This window comes from Pogona vitticeps, chromosome 4, assembly GCF_051106095.1.
Source record: "Pogona vitticeps strain Pit_001003342236 chromosome 4, PviZW2.1, whole genome shotgun sequence".
In the NCBI taxonomy this organism is placed as follows: Eukaryota; Metazoa; Chordata; class Lepidosauria; order Squamata; family Agamidae; genus Pogona; species Pogona vitticeps.
Window position 1 is genome coordinate 69,855,243 of NC_135786.1, and position 23,771 is coordinate 69,879,013.

The 23,771-nt window shown below is 39.1% G+C and overlaps 1 protein-coding gene across 4 annotated transcripts in view; it reads right to left on the bottom strand.

Annotated features, from left to right (window-relative positions):
* Positions 1-23,771, bottom strand: part of GLIS1 (GLIS family zinc finger 1) — a 240,837-nt gene that overhangs the window by 168,047 nt on the left and 49,019 nt on the right. Inside the window, exon 2 of one of the 4 annotated variants that reach the window (XM_072997640.2) lies at positions 1-40. The exons of 2 other annotated variants lie outside the window; for them this stretch is intronic. The gene's annotated coding sequence lies outside the window, so the exon portion shown is untranslated. One more of the 4 variants, XM_078392894.1, reaches the window with a different exon arrangement.

A 23,771-nucleotide genomic window follows, 5' to 3' on the forward strand; every position in this document is an offset into this window, starting at 1 on the left:
CTGCAGCACCTTCCAAAAGGTATTTAAAAGGTTTGCACACCTGTAATGACAAAAAATTACTTCAATATGGCTACCCTCTTGAATTGGTAGAAAGTACTGCCACGCTGAATTGTGTATTAGAAGAAATTAAAAGAAAAATCTCATCAAATTAGGATAAATAGAAAGAATAGTTTGTACTGTGTTCTCTTATTCATTGGTTACTACCCTATCAGATTTTTATAAGGCCGAACAAGTTTTAGGATTTCTTCTTTATGAATACCAGTCAAAGCTCAGCAAAAGCCATTTTTTCTTACTGTCTCCAGAAAATATTGCAAAAAATACTTTATGGACAAATATGACAAGCTATAGGCATTCGCTGAATGTTTTCGAAATGCCTCTCAGTCTTAGCCAGCACTTCCATTATAAAACCTCAGCACTGCAACTATTACCACCTTTAGCTGTGATCAGTCATACTTTGTAATAAAACTAAAAATACGGTGTACGGCAATTGTGAGTAATAAAAAGACCAGCCCAGATATTACAGGAAAGTATCGAAGCTCTTTATCAAGGGCCATGGGGTAGGTGAGGTGGAATTAGAGACAGTTTAATGATTGGTAGAAGAAATTAGAAAACAAAAAAAAATGGTGACAAATTTTCAGATTTTTGTAACATGGTAGAAAAAGGCTAAATATCAGGCACATGAGTTTGAATGCTTACATGTACATAATGCCAACAGGTCATATAGAAAGAGAGGGGTGCATTGATGGACACCACAAGCAACCAGTTGTTCAGACCGAAAGAGTTTAACAGAACTCTGCACCATGATGTAACCCTAAGACTGGCATTCTAGAAATACACCAGAATCAGTATGAGTGGGGACAGCAGCAACAGTGTCATGACTACAACTTCTTGCAGCTTTTCCCAATAACAAATAATCCCAATGGAATCAGTTCCTAATTCACAGGATTCCCACACCAAGCCCCCCCCAAAAAACATATACCTTCTCATTTGGTGATTTGAGATGTATTTGGTACCCAACAATTTCTACAGGCCATACTTTCCCTACCTGTTCTAATAATATGAAATCTGGAACATACTACAAGGGAAACAGCCAAACAATGGTAGGACATCTTGTACTATCTGCCAAAAAACATTTTTGTTCCTTCCTACTCCAGGAAAAGGAGAATGTTAACAAGCAGTTCTTCCTTCTCAACTTCAGAGATTCTTCTTCCAATGGGGAAATTTTCTTTTATCCTGAGTTCATTTCATATGGTTTCAATGTAACTTTTTTTTTATTTGATGCATGTGAAGAGGAACCGATTAAAGTGGTCACACTTAGAAGTGACCTGTCCCCTCAATCGTCTCGGGGGGGTGGGGGTGGAATTGACAACATGTTTTATAACTTGCCTGCGAGGCTTCAAGATATAACTCTAGACCGAGATCAAGCCACTGGAGGAGTGGGGGAGGAAAAGGCGGGAAGAGAAGAGCCAGTAGAGGAAGGTTTCTTAGTGACGACAGAGTGGGAGGAAAAGCAGAAGAGTTGGGGTTCAGAGAAATGTACAACAACAGGGGGAAAGGAAAAGTGTAGCGGGGTCAAAAAAGGGAAGAAGGACTGTACATGTTCTCATTCTAGAAGAGAGAAGAAAGAGAAAGAGAAAGAGGAGGCAGACCTAGATGAGGATGCAGAGCCACAGGCATAGAAGTTCAGTTGGGGGAGTTAGACCCTCGAAAATGGACAGTGTACGTTTACCGGAGAGGGAAGGGTCCTTGGAAGAAGGTGGTGCATCCAAACCCTATCCCCATGGGGGAGACACATCACAAAGGAGATTGGGCCTGTGACCCACATTGTGGGACTATATGCGCGGTAAGGAGTACCCCTTTGAGGAAGCCGACCAATCAGGAGAAATTTGGGATGTCACCGCACTGAAAGACAGAACAATACAGACCGTTTTGCCCATGGTGTCAACTGGTTCACCTATGTTTAACAGTCCCATGGGACCTACTGAAGTTATTGTACACCCCTCCCCTCCTGAAGATGGTAATCGTCCAGTTAAAGATATCCCGTCTCCCAGTCACAATGCACTATCAATCAAGGCCAAGGGTCTGTGAAAATTTGCAGACAAAAATAGAAAGCTCATTCCTCCTGGTCATTTGATAACAGCCAAATTTGGGTTAACAAGGCACTTCCAAAATGAAGAAAATATGCTTGAAAAGAATTATCTTCTTGTTTATTTTATAAATGCAAAAAAAAAAAACACTTAAAATTTGGAAGGAAATATTTTTTGGTATTTCCATTTTCTGGTAGTTCTGGTTCTCTTCTCCATTAATTAACTCCCATCCTTTTCATGGAACCCCACTTCTAAGCCTGATTAAAAATTCTGTTCAGAAACTGTATCTATCTATACCAATCATATCAGTCCAGCTAGGATGTGCTCTTGCCACTTGCTTGAGAATTATGAACACCAATTAGGATGTTGAACCTAATGTGAACTGTACTGCATATACAAAACACAGATGCAATCTATCACAACATTCCCTTTAATAGACTGTGCAACTCAGGGACGTGCCCACTGAATTTAGGGGCAAAATGCCTTTTAAGGTACTGCTATAATTTTACCAGATTACCTTTTGGTTATCTGAGTTCCCAAATATTCCAAGAATGTGTGCGTGAAAATTAATTTGGGAAGGGGAAAAACCAGAGTGAGCCAGATGATTACATGTTCTGAAGCTAAGTCCATTAACAAGAGTGCACTCAGTGAAGTACTACAGTGAAATAAAAGATTTTCCCTGTGAACGGTTTCCATATTGACAAAACTTTTACCAGTACCTCTTATTTAAAGTAGTCACTGTTTTAGGACATGTACTCTGCCCTATAGACCAATGAAATACTAGTTATATATGTCTGGGTTCAAAGCTTGTCATGGCCCTGTGGGGGATATACTGTTTGGGCACTGCTCTTAGCTACTTTAACTTGCATCTAGAAGTGAGAGCAAGGGGAAGGGGATAAATGTGTAATTAAAAAAAACAAATCATATCCCTAGGGTTGGAATGGAAAACCAAATAATAATAAAATCCATACCACAGCAGAAAGTATATTATATAGTTGGTGCTGGAGGAGAGGGAGATTGCAGTAGCAGCTGGCAAAACCATAGGAAGCATGCAACTGCGAAAGAAACTGGAAAAGTAAACTGAGCAAAATGGGGTGGGGGAAAGAAATCTATCCACGCACTCCACATCACATCTGTCCCTTGTAGCAAATAAAACAGGGTCAGTTTGATGACTCCAGATGTTCCCCTTTCTCCAACATCAGGCCATCTTCTCAAATTAAGTAAAAGAATTTGGTACCAAAGTTGTAGTGTTAAGATTAATATAGAAAATGTATAGCATTATGGACATTTTGGCTCAGAAATTGTTTTGAATTACAGTATTTCTCTGCTCAGTATATGGCATGATAGGGAGTCAATCAGCCCGTATGAATTTTCTAATCACAAAAAAATGTATCAGTGTGCTATAAGAAACATTTGGAGAAGTGTTACATGTTAAGAAAACACATTATGTTCCAGAGATTCAACCAAATGATCCTCTTACCCTGTAGGAACTGGAAAAATGTAGATGCCCTTCAAAAAGAAGAAAGCAATTTGAGATCATCACATATAGTGAACAGAATTGTACTGATGGGCAGACAGGAGAGTCCCTGCTGCAGTTTTAAGCACCTATTTATCCCTAATAGCTAGCTTGCCTTGCCAAAATTCATATAAAAAGAAAATTGCAAAGTTGGATCTAGGAGGCTTCATGCTGGGCTGACACAAAGATAGTGATGGCGGTGGGTTTTTTAAGATAGTTGAAAGCTCCTTCAGTCACAAATTAGACATAAACTTCAGAATGATATTCACCACATTGTGACTACTTGCATAGTATGAAAACTTGTCCCTCTGTAGATAAGCGGGCCCTGAGTGGATTATAAAGAATACTCTACTATTCTGCCAAACATATATTCACATATATTCGGCTATTGCAGAAATATTCACTAATACTGCAGAAACACTGACATTCTGTACTGTGTTATATAGAACTGTTAAAGCAAAGAAGCTACAAAAAGCCAATCATTTCAACAGGATAATTTATGTTTCTGGTATATCCACTGCAATAATACTTACACCATTTTAATGAATTTGCTGGTAAACCAATAGCTTGATTTCTGTTCTGCATTACCAGTATTATGGCATGTCCAATAAATCATTGTAATGAAGTTTGATGAACAAAGATTTTGATGGTAGTGTACCATAATTATAAACATCAGCAGTATGGCTTTTTCGAATCATGAAAGGAAAACTACTTTGATGATGGTCTAGAAAAACTCCTTGATTAAAATTACTTTTGACATTTCAGGCAATGGAAACCTTCAAGTAAAGCTCTGACCTTTACTCTTCAAAAATGTATCTTTTCATTAGTAAATTGCAATATCTTTAATCATCTAATATTAAGGACACCAAAAATCAGAATACCATGCAACTAGACGTTTGATTTATGTATGTAAATGTCAAGGAATCCATTCTTCAATCCATGTTAAAAAGTATTCCACTGCTAAAGAAAAAAATGACTATGATATCCCAGTGGACATTTTCCCTTTCATATGGAAAGAATCAAAAGGCTGAAGAAATAGAATATCAGTTGGAACAGACATATTATCAAGACTATAAACCTTGATTTATGTTCGGGTTTCTTCTTGATAGAAGAATCATAAATATAATACTCAAGTTGGATCAGGTGCAAGTCTCAATATAAATCGGAAATCACAAGTCACCACTTGTACAATATTTCTACGCATGCTATCAAACACACCATGACTAGTTCAGAAAGGAAAAGCTTTGCATCTATCAACATGTTATCATGAACCATAAGCATATCCGAACAAAAATACAACAGATAACAAACCTAGATCTCGTGAGAACAGATGTGAAAATCTGCTGCTCAGAATCTAAAGACCAGTGTGCTCTACTATAGGAAAAAGTAAACATTCTTGGGAAACAAACTTATTTTGAAATGTATATTCTCTCTCTTCCTATTTATCACAGATGTGTAGAATGGCTTTCTCCAAAAGCTCACACATCATGAATTACTGCAAATTTTCTTTATGGGATGCACATAAAGGTTTGGTCTATTCTTTTCTTGAATTCCATTTTCTCCTGCACTGAATTAACCCCCCCTCAAAAATATTTTCAAAGGAATTGACTGCACAGTCTCTATCTGCAGAGGTGGGAAAACATCAGACTTCCAGAATTAATTCTGTTTTTTTACCAGAACTTCAGAATCCACCAACTGGAGCCACATGTAAAAAACATACACAGAAACTTTTTTGGTACCAAATTTCATAATTCTTCTACACAAATATCCTCTCTTGATTATTGCAAGTTTTTAAAATTTCAGTGTTGTAATATAGAAAAGGCATATCATTTTGCTTCTGCTAAACAGCTGGGAAACTGAAATCCTGGACACTCTACTGCAGATCAAATCACAGAGATCTACCATTTCAATCTAACCTCTCCTGCTGACAGCTGGGAAAAGTTACTATTTTGGGCTGCAATTCAGAAGCTGCAAGTTATACTGGCTGCAAATTTCTTTGAGCTGCAACTTTTTCAAGCTGTGCCTAGGGCCTACTTCACACTGTACTACAATATCCTGGATCCATTCTGAAAATTCTGCAACACTGGTGCACAGTAGTTAAATGATGGTTGTTTCAAAAGCCTGCAGTACCCCAAGAAATAATCTGGCAGGCTCTAAATCCAAAGCATTTTCAACTTTCTCTCTCCTACACAGATACCGCCATTACACCACCACTTGCTGAGTACCCATCACCAGTACTCCTATAGTTATACATTTTAGAGAGCGGCAAGGTCATGTATATTGAGGCTGGATAGTTCAGTGAGCTAGATATCTGGTACCCCTGCTGCACTGCCTCTCCAGAGAACAGTCAGCCTGCATAGCATAGCCTTGGGCAAGCTGCATAGACCCAAGATGCCCCCAGAAAAAGGGAAAGGTAAATCACTTCTGAGTACCTTCCACATAGAAAACTCTGCATAGGGTTACCATAATTCAGAATTGACTTGAGAGCATGCAATAACCAGAGAAACTTGTGAACAACTCCTGATAATACCATTTGCATAGCTGTACAACAAGATTTCATCCAATGTCTAAATAGGATTGTCAAACACTGCAAGGCTTCTGTTTATTTCTGCTATATACTGTATCTGTGACAGACTCCTCACACTAAGCTTGTACCTCTACTATACCAATGCTTTGTCATGTTCCTCTACAGAAATGTAAATAAATAAAAATAAAAATAAGTGACACAATTTTTCCATTACATAACCTATTCCAGTTGAAGAGCATGGCTTTAGAAAAAGGTAGACTCCTATTTGTAGACCTCACTGTTTGCTAGCATAAAGCTATCGTGCAATGACTGCAGGTAACCAAGAAAACAAAAAGATCTATTCAAAGTCTGATGTGTGTTCACCTTACAAGAGATCCTCCTCAAAGTTATTAATGGCATTTGAACAACAGTTGGTAGTTCCATCCACAGAATCACTGTAAAGAAAATAGCAACATCAGCAATCATTGAGTCAGTACAGCTCCATCACCGCTAAGTGCAGACACTAACTTACCTCCTACCCCTATGAGTTGATGATACCATCATCCTTTAGCTTCCTTGCTCTTCTCAAAATATCCAAAGCTTTAAAATCTGATGAAATGAGCCAGCACTTATCTCTGAACTCTGGAAGTGTATTGACTTTTAGACACATATTGCACAACATAAATTTCAGGCATCAACTCCTTAACAATTCAGATCTGTGAAGGATCTATCAGCACTGTAGTTTCCAAAGAATGAAGCGCATTAACTGTTTATAACAAATGCCCTACACAAAATTACTCATTCCACACATGGAAAGTGAAAAAGAATTTTTAAGACCCACTTTGCCAAATGTTATAGAACTTTCCTGGTTATGGGCAAGAAAATGGAAACTGTTTGGTTTTATTAAAAAAAAGGCAACAAGGGCTCTTATTTTCAAATAAATGCAATAAAAATTATTAAGCAGTTGGCCACAAGATGGTTTGGGATTTTATATACACAATACTTTTTCTTCCCACCTGATTCTAATGCAGCTGTTTTTCTCTGCTGGCCTTTAAACAAACACACTGTTAATGCCATAATTTCCAGCCAGGTTTCACAAATGCTGGAGGCCTGTCTGTCCCAGCAGCTTAGTATAGTTCACTGACAAACCACATTATGAAATAGTAAAGACAAGTCATTCATATTTCTCCTAGGCTCAGGAAATGGAAGATAAAAAGAGAGCCAAGTAAGCCTACTCCAATAGTACCAAGTTGGTACCCTCCAGGTAACACTCAATTGCAACTCCCATCTTCCGCAGCCAGAATGATTCTCTGTCTAACACATCTAGAGGTCACCAGGTTTGGGAAGCCTGGCCCATCCACTTTCATCTATGATCAGAGGGCTGAGCTTCTAATTCAGTTAACTCTGGAGTAGTTCAAGGATGAAGCGGATCTTTTTTATAAGTAACAACAAAATTTTGATCTCACAATTAGTATGCTCCTAAATTGCCTTTAGATAAGAGAACATTCTCTCCCCCCTCCATCTCTCTCTCTCTCTCTCACACACACACACACACACACGAGAAAGAGAGAGGGGGGAGGGAGGAAGAGAGAGCGCAAGATAGAGAGTTCGCTCAAACTTTTATAGCAGAGAACCCATCTACAGTGTAGCTGCCGTATCCACAGCTCCAACCCACATCTCTCTATGTAGTTAATTGTGGTTTGGCAAGCTGGACCCTAGCTGCACAAAAGGCTGTCTATTAAAGCATTCATTTTTGCTTCAGGAACTTGAGCCTGTACCTTCTGTACTACAACATATCGCACAAAATGCCAATGGGAGGCTTTTCTCAACTATACCCATGGCAATTGTGTGATGCCACAAATGGTGGGTTGTATTTCTCACTCAGTTTTTTATGAGTATGATCCATCCTTTAAAAATTTGACCCCATTATTTGTAAAGAGCTGCAGAATGAAGAAACAGTAGCAAACAGAAATATCAGCTAACAATCACTAATTTTTGTTGGTTTTTTTAACTGATGTTGCACTGATGCTAGTATCCTTGTATTCATTCTTTACTTCTAAGGATATATTATTTGTTTTTGGAGGGAAGCCTCATAAACAGACACAAGAACAATGTACTCCCTGAACAGCTGAGGCAAGTAACTATTGCAGTTTTCTTTCTAGCTGGTGCTAGTTTTTAAAATGGAAATGCGGTGACCAACTATCCTTTCTAGTGTCACGGAGTAGTAACTCTCCCATCAGTCATTGCAATACACTCTCTGTCGGTCTGACAGACTCGACCTCATAAGGCTTGAGGTGTACATACTACCTTTAGATCCTCTGGGGAAAGGCAGAATATAAATTGCATACATATATATTGGTACAGGTAGAGCTACTTGATGCATTACAGCAAAACAGAGATGCAAAAGCAGTGAAGCAGGAGGCCCATAGGTGCCAAGAATTATCCACTATTAGCCTTCTTCTAAGGAAAGTCCAATGCTGCAAAGAAAAATACTGCACAGGAACCTGGAATGTAAGATCTACGAACCTTGGGAAGCTGGATGTGGTCAAACAGGAGATGGCAAGAATAAACATTGACATCCTGGGCGTCAGTGAACTAAAATGGACGGGAATGGGCAAATTCAACTCAGACGATTATTATATCTACTATTGTGAGCAAGAATCCCGTAGAAGAAATGGAATAGTCAACAAAAGAGGACTACTCTATTTGGAACATTGTCCTGCCAGGTGATACCAAAAATGTGTCGGAGGCAACGCGTATGAAATGTGTTCAGCTTCCTCTCCTGTCATGCACAAACGGTCCAGGACTCACTGCAGTACAGGAGTGTGCTCAGGATACAGGCTTTATAGACCTGGATCTTGGTATATGTCATCAGCTTCTTATTAAGCCACGCTCTCTTTGTGAGTCTAGAGAACATGGTAGCTGCTTTGCCAATGCGTTTATCCAGCTCGACATCTAGGGAGTTGAGCCAAGGTACACAAAGTCATGAACAACCTCCAATTCTTGTGTGGAGATGGTAATAGAGGGAGGTGAGTCCATGTCCTGGCCCATGACTTGTGTTTTCTTCAGGCTGATTGTTAGTCCAAAGTCTTGGCAGGCCTTGCTAAAACGATTCATGAGTTGTTGGAGGTCTTCAGCAGAGTGGGCAACAATGGCATCATCGGTGAAGAGGAAGTCCCGCAGGCATTTCAGTTGGACTTTGGTCCTCATTCTCAATCTAGAGAGATTAAAGAGCTTTCCGTCTGATCTAGTCCAGAGACAGACACCTTCTGTTGCAGTTCCAAAGGCGTGTTTCAGCATGACAGCAAAAAAGATCCCAAAAAGGGTTGGTGCGAGGAAACAGCCCTGTTTCACTCTGATTCGGATGTCAAAGGGATCTGATGTTGAGCCATCAAAAACTACGGTGCCCTTCATTCCCTCATGAAAGGACCTGATGATATTAAGTAGTCAGGGTGGATATCCAATCTTGGGAAGTATTTTAAAAAGGCCATCCCTGCTAACCAGATCAAAGGCCTTTGTGAGATCTATGAAGGCCACAAAGAGTGGCTGCTGTTGTTCCCTGCATTTCTCCTGCAATTGTCTGAGGGAAAATACCCATGTCAGTGGTGGATCTATTAGCTCAAAATCCACATTGTGATTCTGGATAGACTCTGTCTGCAAGCACCTGGAGCCTCTTCAGCACAACACGGGCAAGCAGCTTCCCTACAACGCTAAGAAGAGAGATGGCACAGTAGTTATTGCAGTTGCCCCTGTCTCCTTTGTTCTTATACAATGTGACGATGTTTGCATCATTCATGTCCTGTGGTACTCCACCTTCCCTCCAGCAAAGACAAAAGATTTCATACAGCTTGGTGGTGATGATCTCTTTACAGCACGTCAACAGGGATGTTATCCTTTCCAGGTGCCTTGCTGGAGATGAGGGAATCCAAGGCCACTTTTATTTCTGCTAAGGTTGGTTCACTGTCCAACTCTTCCAAGATAGGCACTCAATGTTAATTAATGCTTCTTCGGTTACTACATTCTCTCTGGAATATAGGTCTGAGTATATTTCAGATATATACCCAGCGTGTTCGATCCTGGATGATCACGCCTGTAGCAGACCTCAAGGGAGCAGATTTCTTCTGTATTGGACCTAAAGCCTGCTTGATCCCATCATACATTCCCTTGATGTTACCTGTGTCCGCTGCTATCTGTATCTGAGAGCAGAGCTGAAGCCAATAATTGTTGGAACATCTCCTGTCAGCTTGTTGGACTTGGCTATGAGCAGCTCGAAGAACTTTCAAGTTGCACATGCTAGGACAGGCTTTTTATGCTGCTAGAGCTCTCCTCTTATCCTCGATGGCTGGCATGAACTCCTCCGAATGGGCTTTGAACCAGTCGACCGTCTTTTTGGTCTTCTTGCCAAATGTGGACAAGGTGGTGTCAAAAAAAAAGGTTAGGAACCACTTAACTAGGTTTATCTAGATCATTAAAAGAAAAAAACCATCAGGGTAAGACTGGAACAAAGGGATTTTTCACTCACACAGAGTATTAGGTAATCTGGATATATACAATGTAAACTTAATCTCTAAATTTAATCAGCAGCTGAAGCACATGCAATGTGTTAAAGAGGAAACTAGGAACCAATGCAATCTTTTCTCAAATTTGAATATTAATATACTGCCTATGAAACGTAGGCATTTCATCTTCACCCTGGTGAAATTAAAATAGTTTAGTCTGTTCATAAACTTTGAACTGCAGAGCTGAAAGGGACCTTATGGATCACTGAGTCCAGCCCCTCTCAAAGAAGCACAATGGGGAATTGAACTTCCAAACTCTGGCTCTGCAGAGACTTAAGCCACTGAGCTATCAGTCACAGGGATTTCATTTTTGTTTGCTATTTTGCTTTTTGAGGGTGATGCTGAACTAAGGCAGAAGAAAGCAGAAAGGTAACAGTCTAGAAAAGTAAAACAAAGTTATCCAGGGGGTATCAGCCCTACTTAACTCAATCTCAGATCTAATTTGCAGGGCATCAGCCCTACTTAACTCAATGGAAGTTACTTTTGAGGGAAAACATTGAGGATCTGTCTTGTCAGTCTCAAACTGTCACAGTTACACAGCCATAAGAAATATCTTAGGTAAAGGTAAAGGTAAAGGTAAAGGTTCCCCTTAACAATTTTTGTCCAGTTGTGTTCGACTCTAGGGGGTGGTGCTCATCCCCGTTTCCAAGCCATAGAGCCAGCGTTTTGTCTGAAGACAATCTTCCGTGGTCACATGGCCAGTGCGACTTAGACACAGAACGCTGTTACCTTCCCACCGAGGTGGTCCCTATTGATCTACTTGCATTTGCATGCTTTCGAACCGCTAGGTTGGCGGGAGCTGGGACAAACGACGGGGGCTCACTCCGTCACGTGGATTCGATCTTACGACTGCTGGTCTTCTGACCCTGCAGCACAGGCTTCTGTGGTTTAGCCTGCAGCGCCACCACGTCCCCTAATATCTTAGGTAGGAATGTTTTTAAAATATTTCTTGTACAGATTTTTTTTTAAAAAAGCAAGCTAATGACACAGAACAAAACAAAGATGCGCACAGTCTGATCATAAGAATGAAACCATAAAAACAATCTGCTCAGCTGTAAAATAATATAGTTTTCTGGCAAGATTTTTATCACTTTTCAAGAAATATATCAAAGACTATCAACAGAAATCTTTTCAAGTCACCCTGGTGACATCATATCCAAAATATCACCACATTTCTTTTAAATATTTGGGTTTCAATTGTAAACTAAGGCACCCTTGAAATCAGAGGCATTTACTTCTGAGTAATCATGCACAACATTATGCTCTTAAATTCCTTCTTCTGGTAAGATCTGAAATATCTTGCACATTATAAAACATAACGACACATTCAATAAACACTAAATAAATCATCCAGAGATAAAGAGCCAGAAGCAATAAACCAGACAGTATCACAGAGGTAAAAGTCACCATAATCTCAACCCACATTTCAACCAACTGTCAAGGTAACGCTAACAAGCACTGAGCTTACAACCATTCCAATATTATATAGGTATGAGGAAGGTGCTATTCACTATTTGTGTATTCTTTTGTCTGAATATTTGAATTTCTAAACATGCACATTGTGGGAATGCAAAGGATTTCACATTGTCCATGGATCTTCTTGTATATTTTTCCTGACAAAGTAAGTTGCAACATCCTGAAGACCTCTATCTTGCAAACGGTAAATAAAATTCCTGATCTTTGTGGAGATCTGAAACAGCTAAATCATAGTTTGGTTCTGAGATCCCAGACTGTAAATGTAAAGCAGGGTGCAGGGCTACTATTCCATGGCTAGAACTAGTGTCCTTCATTTTTGGGGGCCTACAAGACAGTAAACAAGAAAAGCTCTTTGTACCATCTGTACACAGTCAACCATTTTCAAAGAAGAGCTAACAGCAATGACTGTAATCTGCTTTCTATTTGTGGCACCAGCCATATTTGGCTTGCACAAAACACAGTTCCTTGCTTGGTAAGCAAATAAACTATAAAGCCAGTGATCCAAAGCATTTTGGAAAACTTGCTGAAATAAAACAACCTCTCTACTTAAACTTTCAAAGGATATTTCTCCGATGCTTTATCATGGACATGTTGTGGTTAATTTTAAACAATTGTGATGGCTTTTAGCTAATACAATAAACTTAAACTTGGCTAATTAGGCAGGCCATCTCTGTTTAAGTGAATCTTAAAATAAATCTGATTCCTTTGCACATGTTGATGACTGCACCCTGAAAATTTTATGATACAAAGTATAATCAAAAACACAGAAATGTTTATAAAGAGTGAAAAATAAAATACCTGGAATTGATGTGAAGCAAAATAAAATGAATTCATTAAAACACTCATCAAAAACCATGAATCTAGTTGCTGGAATGTAAACTGAGACACTCAGATTGAGCCATGACCTCACTGAGTGACCTTGGGCTACTCTCTCTCTCTCTCTCTCTCTCTCTCTCTCTCTCTCTCTTGAATTCACCTCACAGCATTGTTATGTGGACAAAATGATAGCAAAAGGAGGGTGTGTATGATTTCTTGGAAGAAAAGCAAGTTAGAAATGCAATATACTAAATAAAAAATCTGGAAGATTTGGAGAGAAAATGCTTACTAGAAATAAAAGTTTCAGCTTTTAAAGATTTGCACAAAGGTGCTCATTCTTTTATTTTTACTTCTTATCTTTCTGTCCCTTTATGAGAAAGGTCTGAAGTGCTTAATAACCAACAATCACAGAACGAAAACATTAGATACATTAAAACATACAATTAGTCAATCAAAACAATAATAGAACATCACACTAGTTCAGCAACACAATAAGTATTTTCCTATCCACAGAATAACATAGTATTTTCCTGTGTAATTCAATGCTACCTTTGTGATGAAAATTTTCATTCCCCCCATTCTGGATGGATATGGTTCACTTTCAGTAATCACTGAGGGAGAACTAAACCAGCTCCCCACGCCCTATGCCACTAAGACTTACTATGTCAAGCCAAAGCTATCAATTGTGCATTTGTTTAGGAAGAAGTCGAGTGTACCCCACATATATGAGCCTGCACCTATCTGGCCCACAGAGAAATGGTTACTAATCAATGGGAAACTCAACATGAATTTTGGGGGAAGGAGGGAAAACACCACTCAGTGAACATTACTACTCCATAAGCTCAATAATTAAAATTAAAAAGATAACATCCACAAGCTCAATAATTAAAATTAAAAAGATAACATCCACATTAAAAAAATTCATAGAGAGGAACATTAACCATCTTGATGTGAGAAAACATAACTGCCACTTAGTGGCCTACATACTTGTGATGTGGTGGCAAGTCATGGAAATTATCTGAGTGACATTGAGCCAGTCACACACTCTCCAAACCTAATCTACCTCACAGGGTTGTAAGGGTAAAGTGGGGACAAAAAGAGCCACATACAACAGCCTGAGCTTAATGGATGCATCTAGTTGTCAGAATATAAACTGAGGGCATAAATGTAACAAATCTATAAATACATATACAGATCATTTACATAAGCATTTTGGTCCTGTTCAAATCTAAATCGCTGACAAGGTTCAGAGTAGGAATTACCTATACACTGGAGCTCTACAGCCACATGTCTCTTGGAAAGCATTTAACTGTGCAGAGAAAGAAAAAAATATATAATGGAGATGTGAAAAAGTCCTGAAATATCCCTACACCACACATGAATAAAGTCAGTTTTCTCAAGATCAAAGTACTTGACAAATGCAACAGAAGAGCTACTAAGAATATCCTTTTTTATTCCTCTTCATTTTAAATACCTAAGAGCAAGTGGAGAGGCAACTGCCCAGCCTCTAGCCCTGCCAGCTTCTTCTGGCCAGACATGAAGACCCAGATGATTCAAAGCTGGTCCTTCCTTATGCTTAGAATGCCCTGTTTTTGCATCCTTGTACTTGTCACATCTGGTGTTTTTTGCTCATGAGTACAGCAAGGACCTCCATGTCTGCTAAGTGCCTCCTCACTGTTGCCTCTACCAAATCCTTACCCCCTCCAGCTATCCAAATTGAGAAGTTAGGATTGCTATTTAAAGAAGAAAAACAAGGTGAAATTAGATGTTGGTTTTTAAAAAGATCTTTTGTCTCAGAGATAAAACAAAGCATCCTACTTTGCAGTATTTCACTCAGCACAGTGAGATTAGAACAAAGCCATTAACAAATTAAAGAAAATGTTTTGCATAGAAGAATTAAGCCCCTCTACACCCCCTACAAATGCTTCAATTGGCTGGCAGGGATGTTTGCCGGCAGAGTACTAATTTGCAACACAAATCCAGCAGCCAAATACACTTCAGCAGTAAGGATAGCAATTAAGGTCCTGGTGTGATCAGCGCAGTGCAACGGCACCCCTTGGGAAATAAATATAATTCCAATGACTTCTTGGAATTATATTTGTTGCTGTGTTCTTTCTTCCACTCCGCTAATGAGAAAGTACAAAATACAAGGACAGCCTGAATGGGGGAAAGGGTGCAATGAACTATTAACAGTAGCTGATAACAGTGCTGGCTGTTTCATCCATTTAAGAAACAAAAAGAATAGGCTGCACCTTCTTTCACCTTCTACATTTTTCCTAGGCTGGCACACTGCCAATCCCATAATAATGGTTTTCAAGAAATACCCCTGACAAACAAAGATTCTCCCTTTGCCAGATCTCAGTATTTACAAGCAAGTCCAAATCTGTGAGAAAATTCAATTGAATGCAGATGGCAGGAAATTCCTTCAAAATGACAGTGGCCAAATGCAAACCACAAGACATGAAAATAACCCAGCATACTAGACATGAAGAACACAGCTTATAGACTTTTTCCTCATGCAGTTCATAATCTGCAATTGATTATTGAAAAGACAGGCTGTAGATTTATTGGACTTCTGTAGAACAAGTATTCCATTTGCAATAATTAAACCATACTTGATTGGGAAATGGATTAGGAAAACAGAGAGGTGGCTTTGGTACTGAAGAATGCATTTCTAGATAACCATTAAGTTCACTGCAGTGAAAGGCCACAAATGCCTTGTACTACATGTACACTTGTACTACATCTGCAAATACAGTATACTACATGCAGGTTGGTACACAGCTACATTTCTCTAACTACTTACTCATCCCAAAAAGGGGCATGTTTGCACTCCCTATGTCTTCTTAGACAAGACTTGCTTCTAGTATGGAGAAAATTGGGCATAGCTGATAATGGTGAGGCAGCACTAAACAAAGCATTATGCTTTGATGCTTCTTCTAGTTCAATGGTTCCCATCCTTGGGTAACCTGGGTGTTCTTCAACTGCAACTCCCAGAAACCCCAGCCAACAAAGCTATGGGTGAAGGCGTCACAAAGATCAGAACTCCACTGCTAATTCTAACTAGATTCACTGGATCAACAGGATTTATGTACATGCTGGCTTATCATTCTATACGTGATTCAGTGGGTCTTAAACTATCAGCTGGATTTCATTCAGAATATTAATAGAGATATGGCTTATATGAGATCCAAGATGGACACATAAGAGATTTGTTCACCCTCTACTTGCTTATTATAAACCTGATCAATTGCACCTAACAGATGAGGCTCCAGGACACATCTCCATGGCACAACTGAACAGAAAACAACTCAGACACTTCCTGTCACTTCAACAATCAGCCACAATTAACTGTGGTACGTTTTGCAAACCTTACACAATAGGATCTTAACATTAGATTAATGTTTTCCTTCCTGAATCTTCTGGCCACCTAATTCACTGGCTGGGAGGAACTGCCTTGCAGACAATTCTCTTGTGCATTCTGCGAGACTTCTTGAACCTGCACAATCTCATTCTGCCTGTTCCCCATCCTAAAACCTAATGGACTGCTCCTGCTGGAAGTGATGAATGGTTCAACAATGCATCTCACAGGCCATTATTCCAACATACCTGTATCAGCAAGGATCAGGTTGCTGCCTGGTGAAAACAAAGTGGAAGGAAAATAAAGGAGCGGACCTCTGCCTTTTCTAACAGATTAAAAGGAAAGAAGGAAAGGCTTAATTGCTTAATATTAAGATTGGCACCATGGGTGGCGAGAGGAGTGGACTCACCAGGACAACAAAGCTAGCCATCTCAGCGTCTGTGGAGTTTCTTCTCTTTTTGCTGCTCTAGTTCTGAATATCATGTGGGAGTAAACTGCTAACTTCACCATATCCTAATTCATGTCCCCACCTTGCTTCCAACTTAAGTGCTCAGCAACTGCTGCTGTCCTTCACTTCCACTGGCTCACATTCTCATACAGAAAGAGAGGCTTCTAAGTATTTGTCAAAAATGGAACTGGAAGCTTCAAGCTGGCATCAAAACACTTTTCAACTTCCAATTCTTCTGTCACAGACAGGCCTCGGGTGGCTATGGGCCCTCCTCAGAATACAGTGTCACTGGCACTTAGGCAGCTTTGCCAATGCCAACCCTGCTCACTGACGCCAGCCCTACTTGCTGTAATAACAAAGATTCTTTTTAAATGCTAGACTAGGAATAAAATAAACTCAAATGCTGCTTTGTCCAAATGTTCTAAACAAGAACTGTACATTCCAGTACCCTTATTCAGCATGACATTTTTTTATTTGGCATCAAAACAAGCATGTAGGACAATTATTATCTCATCATTGGTGGGAAAGCAATGGTTTAAAAACAGCTTCTTCTTCATAGTTTTCTCCAGATCTTTCTTCCTTTGGTTGCCTGTCTCTGCCTTCCATCACTAATTTAAAACAACAACAATGTCCAAGTGTAAAACTATCCCTCAAAAAAACAGAAACTGCATCATATCACAGCTAGGTATAGTTGAGGACCACATACTGTGATTCAGAAATAATACTTGAAAAATTCAGAGTGTGTTTCCTCTCTGTCACCACCATCGAATAAATGCTAATGTTATGAGGACAAGAGTCAACTGATTAAGCCAGAGAAATCAGGAGATGAACAATATACAGGAAGCAAAAATCAACCCATTGTCTGTTAAAAACATTATGCAGCATTATGTGATTGTTCAAATGCTCCATTCACCTATACTCTTGATACTTCCTTCTCCTACACTCTTAATTTTCTTTCTCATTTCCAGTTAAAAGCGGATCAAAACCTTATCTTCCTTTGCCAGAATGAATTTTATGAGAACTTGGTTTCTCGGTAAATCAGAGACATGAGAAGGAATCAGAAGAAGTAAGAGGTTTGTTTCCTGAGCATCAAACTATGGTTTGGTATTGTAACTAAACTGCCCTTTAGCCCCTTCCCTATTGATTATGCTGATAGTCATAAGGTTTCATACGGATTTATATTGGGACGTTAAACCTTTCCAGGATCAAGAGGATAACCAACAAAGAATTTTTAAGAAAAAGAAAAACCAACAAATTATAAATCACATAGGTCCTGAAAACTTGAATACTTTGAAAACACAACAAGAAACAAAAGTAAAATGTGTTAAAGCTGAATATTTAAGGCTACATAAGTGAGAAAAGAAGCACAGAAAAGAGAACGTATTGGCTGAAGAACCTGGGAGACTGGTTTGAATGCACCTCAACATCAGTATTAAGAGCTGCCACATCAAAAATCAGGATGGCCAACAACAGGAATGTAAAGAGGCACTGTGAATGAAGGAACCCATGAAAATTACAAGCATATATTTATATGTAAGAAATCTAAAAGTAGACAGGAAAAAATAGCCAAAAGAAACAAGAAACCAAATTTTGATCACTGATTCCTCATTTTTATGGTCACAACACTAAATGAGAACAGAGTTTATCCCAATGGAGAATGTACAAGACCAGCATATGACCTGAATTCATGAATCATAAAAAAGTGATGAGTAATCTCTATTGCTTTAGAGTTTGTCTCAGTGCCCATGAGAACTTTCAACACACATTTCTTACATTTTTAGCCACACTGTATGAAATATATCTTTCTCCTTTCACCTCCATGTTCGAGCAAACATAATTATGCATATAGGTACACTTTATATACAGATACTCATTTCAGGAAAAACATCTCTTGTTTCTAACAAAGCATGTGCTTGCAGCATATGAACATTTATGCCACAATAAATATTAGTTTAAGGACTGTTTTCAAATGACACCATAGAGAAACAATTATGAAGAATATAAGCAGCAGGTTACTTTATTCACTTGATAATACATCCGTTGTGGGCAGCTGCTGAATGACTGCAATGATTTGAATTCCCCCTAGTGGTCCTTATATGAAAATGTAAATTTAAAATATTTCCTAATGCTGTAATTTTGGTGAATATACAGAACCATAGCCTCTTAAAATAAACTGACAGTACACCACTGAGGCTAAAATCCTACTGCCGGATTTAGTAAATCACACAAAACTAGGCCTACTGAATTAGTAAGGATATTGTAAGACAACTCCCCAGCAAGTCCCATTGATTCAAATTGGCCTACTCTATTTGTGACTTATTTTAGCATAGCAAGTCAAAACTAGAATGGGGCTATTCGAATATTTACAAATACTTTTAAAATGAATACCCACTACTTTTAGTTATCTGATGGGTATTTTTATATCTGATTCTGAGAAAGAGTACAGCCATATGATTTCAAAGTGTGCACAGAGTAATATAAAAATACAGATAAAACTGAGAACTGGAACAGACACTTAAAAGATTATTTTTTCCATCTTTTTTTTTAAAGTATAGTTAGATGCACAGTCACTAACATTAACAAAGAAAATTTCAGTGTTTTAAGCAAAGGATGATCAAATCCTCTGCTGATTATCTTGAGTGTATCTTTTGAGTGAAATGCTTTACAAACCTTGCATTTCCTCTTGTTCTGAGATGTCAGCTGTACTACCCAGCAACTCAATTTAAGGTATCATCTTCCCACTCTGTTATCTATTATCTTGTTCTTTAGTCTTACATGGAATCCCATAGCGTCTCACCCACAGCCATCTCATTTTCCCCTGTAGTACATTTTCCAATGCATCTGAAGGCTTTCAGCACTGAATGTTTGTGCCACACATTTCAGTTCCTTCATAAATTATAAACCATTACAAAGGATTAAAATACTCGACTTTATCTTTAATGTTTGCTCTCAGTACACTAATTCAATATATCATGTCGGGCCTGTGTGCTGAGCTAGGAATAGATGCTAATACCTGAAGATTAAGAAGGCATCGTAACCATTGTGGATTATTAATTACGGTACCTTTGAAAACTTCAAAAACTGGCAGGTAGCTAATGTTACCATCCTGTCCAAATGACACACTAAGAACTTACAACCTCCCCCATGGACCCATGGAATTTCACCATTTCTTGAACATAAACAAGAAGCTAACTTGTTGAGCTTATCTGCTACTCTGTGAATAACCACAGCCACTCTTTAGTGTTATTTCAGCAGTGCAGATAGTTCAGGATACATCATGCCTACAATGAATGAAGTAATAGTGAACAGTTCACTAGTTAGTACTTGATTCATGGTGAAAATAGTTGACTGAAGCCAGTGAAAAATAAGAATTGAGTACTTGTGAAATTCAGGACTGCCAGAAAAATATACTTACATACATTCATCCCTAAGAAACTCAACAGCAGAACCCTATTTATCTCTACTTGAAATTCAAAAACATTTTACCCCCAGGGATACATAGGATTTCATCCTCTGAGTGCTAGTATAACATCAGGGAATTTGCAGCATGTCCACACATCTTCCTTTAATTGAATGGTTATGAACCTTGTCATAGGCCCACTTTTACTATTTCCAAGTAGCTTTGTCATATCAATGCTGAAGTTATGGAGGTTACCAGCTACACAGAAGTTGTGAGAGGCATTCCTGTAGGTCCCATGGTAGTTATGGAACATGTCTTCACCTCATGACCCAAATATCCAGAAATTAACAATAGACAGAGTCCACAATTTATAGCTGCTGCTGCTGCTGCTAAGCAAAATTCAGGGCAGCTCAAATATGTACTAGCTAGCAGGTGCTGGGGGGAAAAACAAGGAAAAATAGGTAGGCAATTTTATGGTGCAGTGGCAGGTAGGCAACAATTCTGGCAAACACTGGTATATATTTGGGTACAAGGGCATAATGGCATTTGATCATACTAAAGACTAAGAGAGGCTTTCTTTGCTGTTATAGGTGAAATAATACATGCACATCAAAATGGCCTGAATCAATGTGAGCCACTGAAACCAGTCTACTATGATACGAACTGGATAATCCTGCTTCCTTAGCAATTACACTGCTGCAGTGGCAGGGAACTGTAGCACGCAGTTCCATAGAGACTACTGCTTTCCAAACCTCCATCCAGACAAATATTAATTGCAAAATTCAATGCATGCTTATTCAGAAAAGCCACAGTGTTCAGCTGGATTAATTCCCTAGTTAGTGTTTCAGGAACTGCAGCCTTAAAGTTAGAACTGCAATAAAAACACAAAAGAAAAGGAAAATTAATATGTGCAAACAAATTGGTGCCTGACCTTCATTTTATTGATGACAAGTAACAAAAGGTTAAGCCAAAGAATTCATGGAAGAGGAGGGCTGTGAGGTGAGAAAGGGCAAAGGAAGGGGAAATGTAGCAGGAGAAAAATGAATGCAAGAGCAATGGGTGATGGCAGCAGAAACGGAGGGGAAAGGTTACAGAAAAACTCACAGGGATCTGAAGGGAGGCCATGGATATCATTAACAGCTACAACAAAAAACTGTCAGATATCAAAGGTGACAAATACGTATGGAAGGATTTGAGGAGAAGCACCAGACATCCTGAGTTATTATTCTTTCCCTTTAAATATCTATCTCTCATTCTATTCCCAAGCTAAACAAAATTAAGTGAATTAGAAGCCATTTTAGGGCAAGTCAAAAGGAGCGGAAATTCCACAGTTCTTCATTTATAAGTATTCTTGAGACGCTCTCCTTGGCACAAATGATACAAGCCTGCTCTGTAGCAAGGAGAACTGTTTGTTTAGAGTCTAATCAGAATTTGTTCTTCTGACTAAACACATTATGACATGGGTATAAACAAAATGCAGTCAATTTTGGGCGCTGCTTCTTTAACTAGACAGGTCTCCCAGGGCTTGGATCTCTTAGTGATGCTCTTTGACCTCAGCACTTTGTTTTGGTTTAGACCGCACATCTGTTCCTTCCAAATTTTCATTCTTCTTTTCCTTCCAAAAGGATGGTTCAGAACAGGATGTGCTGCCCATCTCTGTCTCACATGCATCTTTTTTCTGACACAGTTTTCAATAAACGGAAGTAGCAAAGGAAGAGCTCCCATTAGGCACAGTTTCTAATTCAGATTTCCCAATCCATAAAGTCTTGCAGAGGCGGCTCATGCCTTACCCTCACCATTCATCTTACCTGACTGCTTTTGATTCTGTAGGAATGAGGATCTAAGCTTGAATAACGCCACATACGCATTCTCTGTGTCAGGCAACTTTCGTATTAAGACTCTTACTAGTCAGCTTCCTCCAGGGTCACCCTCTCAATTCCAGGTGCTGAGGAACAAGAGTGAAAAAGATCCATGGCCCTCACATTCTGCCTGCAGGCTTCCCACAGCCATTTTTGTGGCCACTGTGGAAAACAGATTGCAGAACTACACAGACGTTTCCATTGTTCTGGCAAAGCATTCATGGTGTCTCTCTTGCCTTGCTAGCTTATATCAGGCAATGAACATGAGCTGGCCCTTCATGGTTGCATGGAAAGCCTCCTCATCAATACAAAGACTATTTAGACTCTAATTTTAGAGGATCCCAAGGGATAATCTGTAACAGTGGCCATGTCAGGATGGCCATAACAACCACAAAGAGACAGCTTATCTTAAGCAAGGAAGCCTCTCTTGACGTTTTCGTGATGCATAGTATGGTGTAGTGGCTGGGTGGAAGACGGAGATTCTGGACACCAGGGTTTGAATCCCCACGTGACCACAGAAACTCACTGGGGAGTTGAACTAATAAAACCACCTCTTAAATATCTCACTTATCTTGACAGCCTATTTCGACTTGACAGCACAAAATTAAGTATAAACAGTTCAGTATCTGAACTTACTTGCTCACCATTAGGCAATCTGGGGAAAATGTTTCCGATGTTACATATATTTTCCTTGTACTGTATATCATAGTGATTCAGAAGTTGGCTCCTTACCAATGTCCAGCAAATACTCAACATTTGCCTCTCCCTGGCCCCTGGCATTTTTCATTTACAGTAGATCTACCTTCTTAATGGCAATGTGAATCAGAGTTACTTTTCTGTTTGCGGTTTTCAGATACAGTACAGTATTCTTCTGACAAGAAATCCTCAAACCAAACACTGATACCAGCTAGATGTACGTCTTTCCCCCATAAGCACATTTTCTATGGAAAGAAAAAAAAGACAGTATTGGGAGAACACAGGAAGCTTCCAAATAAAACCTAAATAACTGAATTCCCTGTAAAATTCTGTGACTGAGGAACTACAGCTACATTTTTAAAAACACTTTATCTAGAAGTCCTTAAAGGTTTATTACAGACTAGCGTGATGGTAAAATTGCTTATATATTTTGCCTGTAATTGGCAAAGTGACTTCTGCAACAGACACTACTGCAATAGAACAGTGAATATTGGATCAAGCTAAATAGGGTGACCTTCAGGAGCAATATGCCATTTTAAATAATTCTTGTATCCACACACAAGGTTTTGGCAGTTTTGGGACTGGAAGTCATGCATCGCCTTAAGTGACCCTATATAACTTATTCCTCCATTTAAAGAAAAAAGGAGCAAAGGGATCCACTTCAATGTCTCCTCCTGTCTTCCCCTCCATGGGGGGGGGGGGGGAGGAAAGCTGCAATGTTGTTTTTGAATTATTTGTAAGTGGCATGCCACTGAATTGGCCAGCCACTCAAGTGATTCAGTACTGGCTTTTAAAGAAAGCAAACAAACAAACAAACAAACAAATCCTCCACATTCTCTTCTCTCCCCTCTCCCTGGGAGGCAGGCAGGAGGAAGCTGGATTTTGTTTTAAATTTATTAATAAGTGCAATCCTTTTAGTTTCTATCTGCATGAAAGTTAAATCTTGCAGCAATTCAGCTAGATAAAATGACAGCTAAGTGCAATATGGGAGATCTCCATTGGTTTAATACTGGCAATCGCAGATGCTGGAACCAAAACAGAGTAATC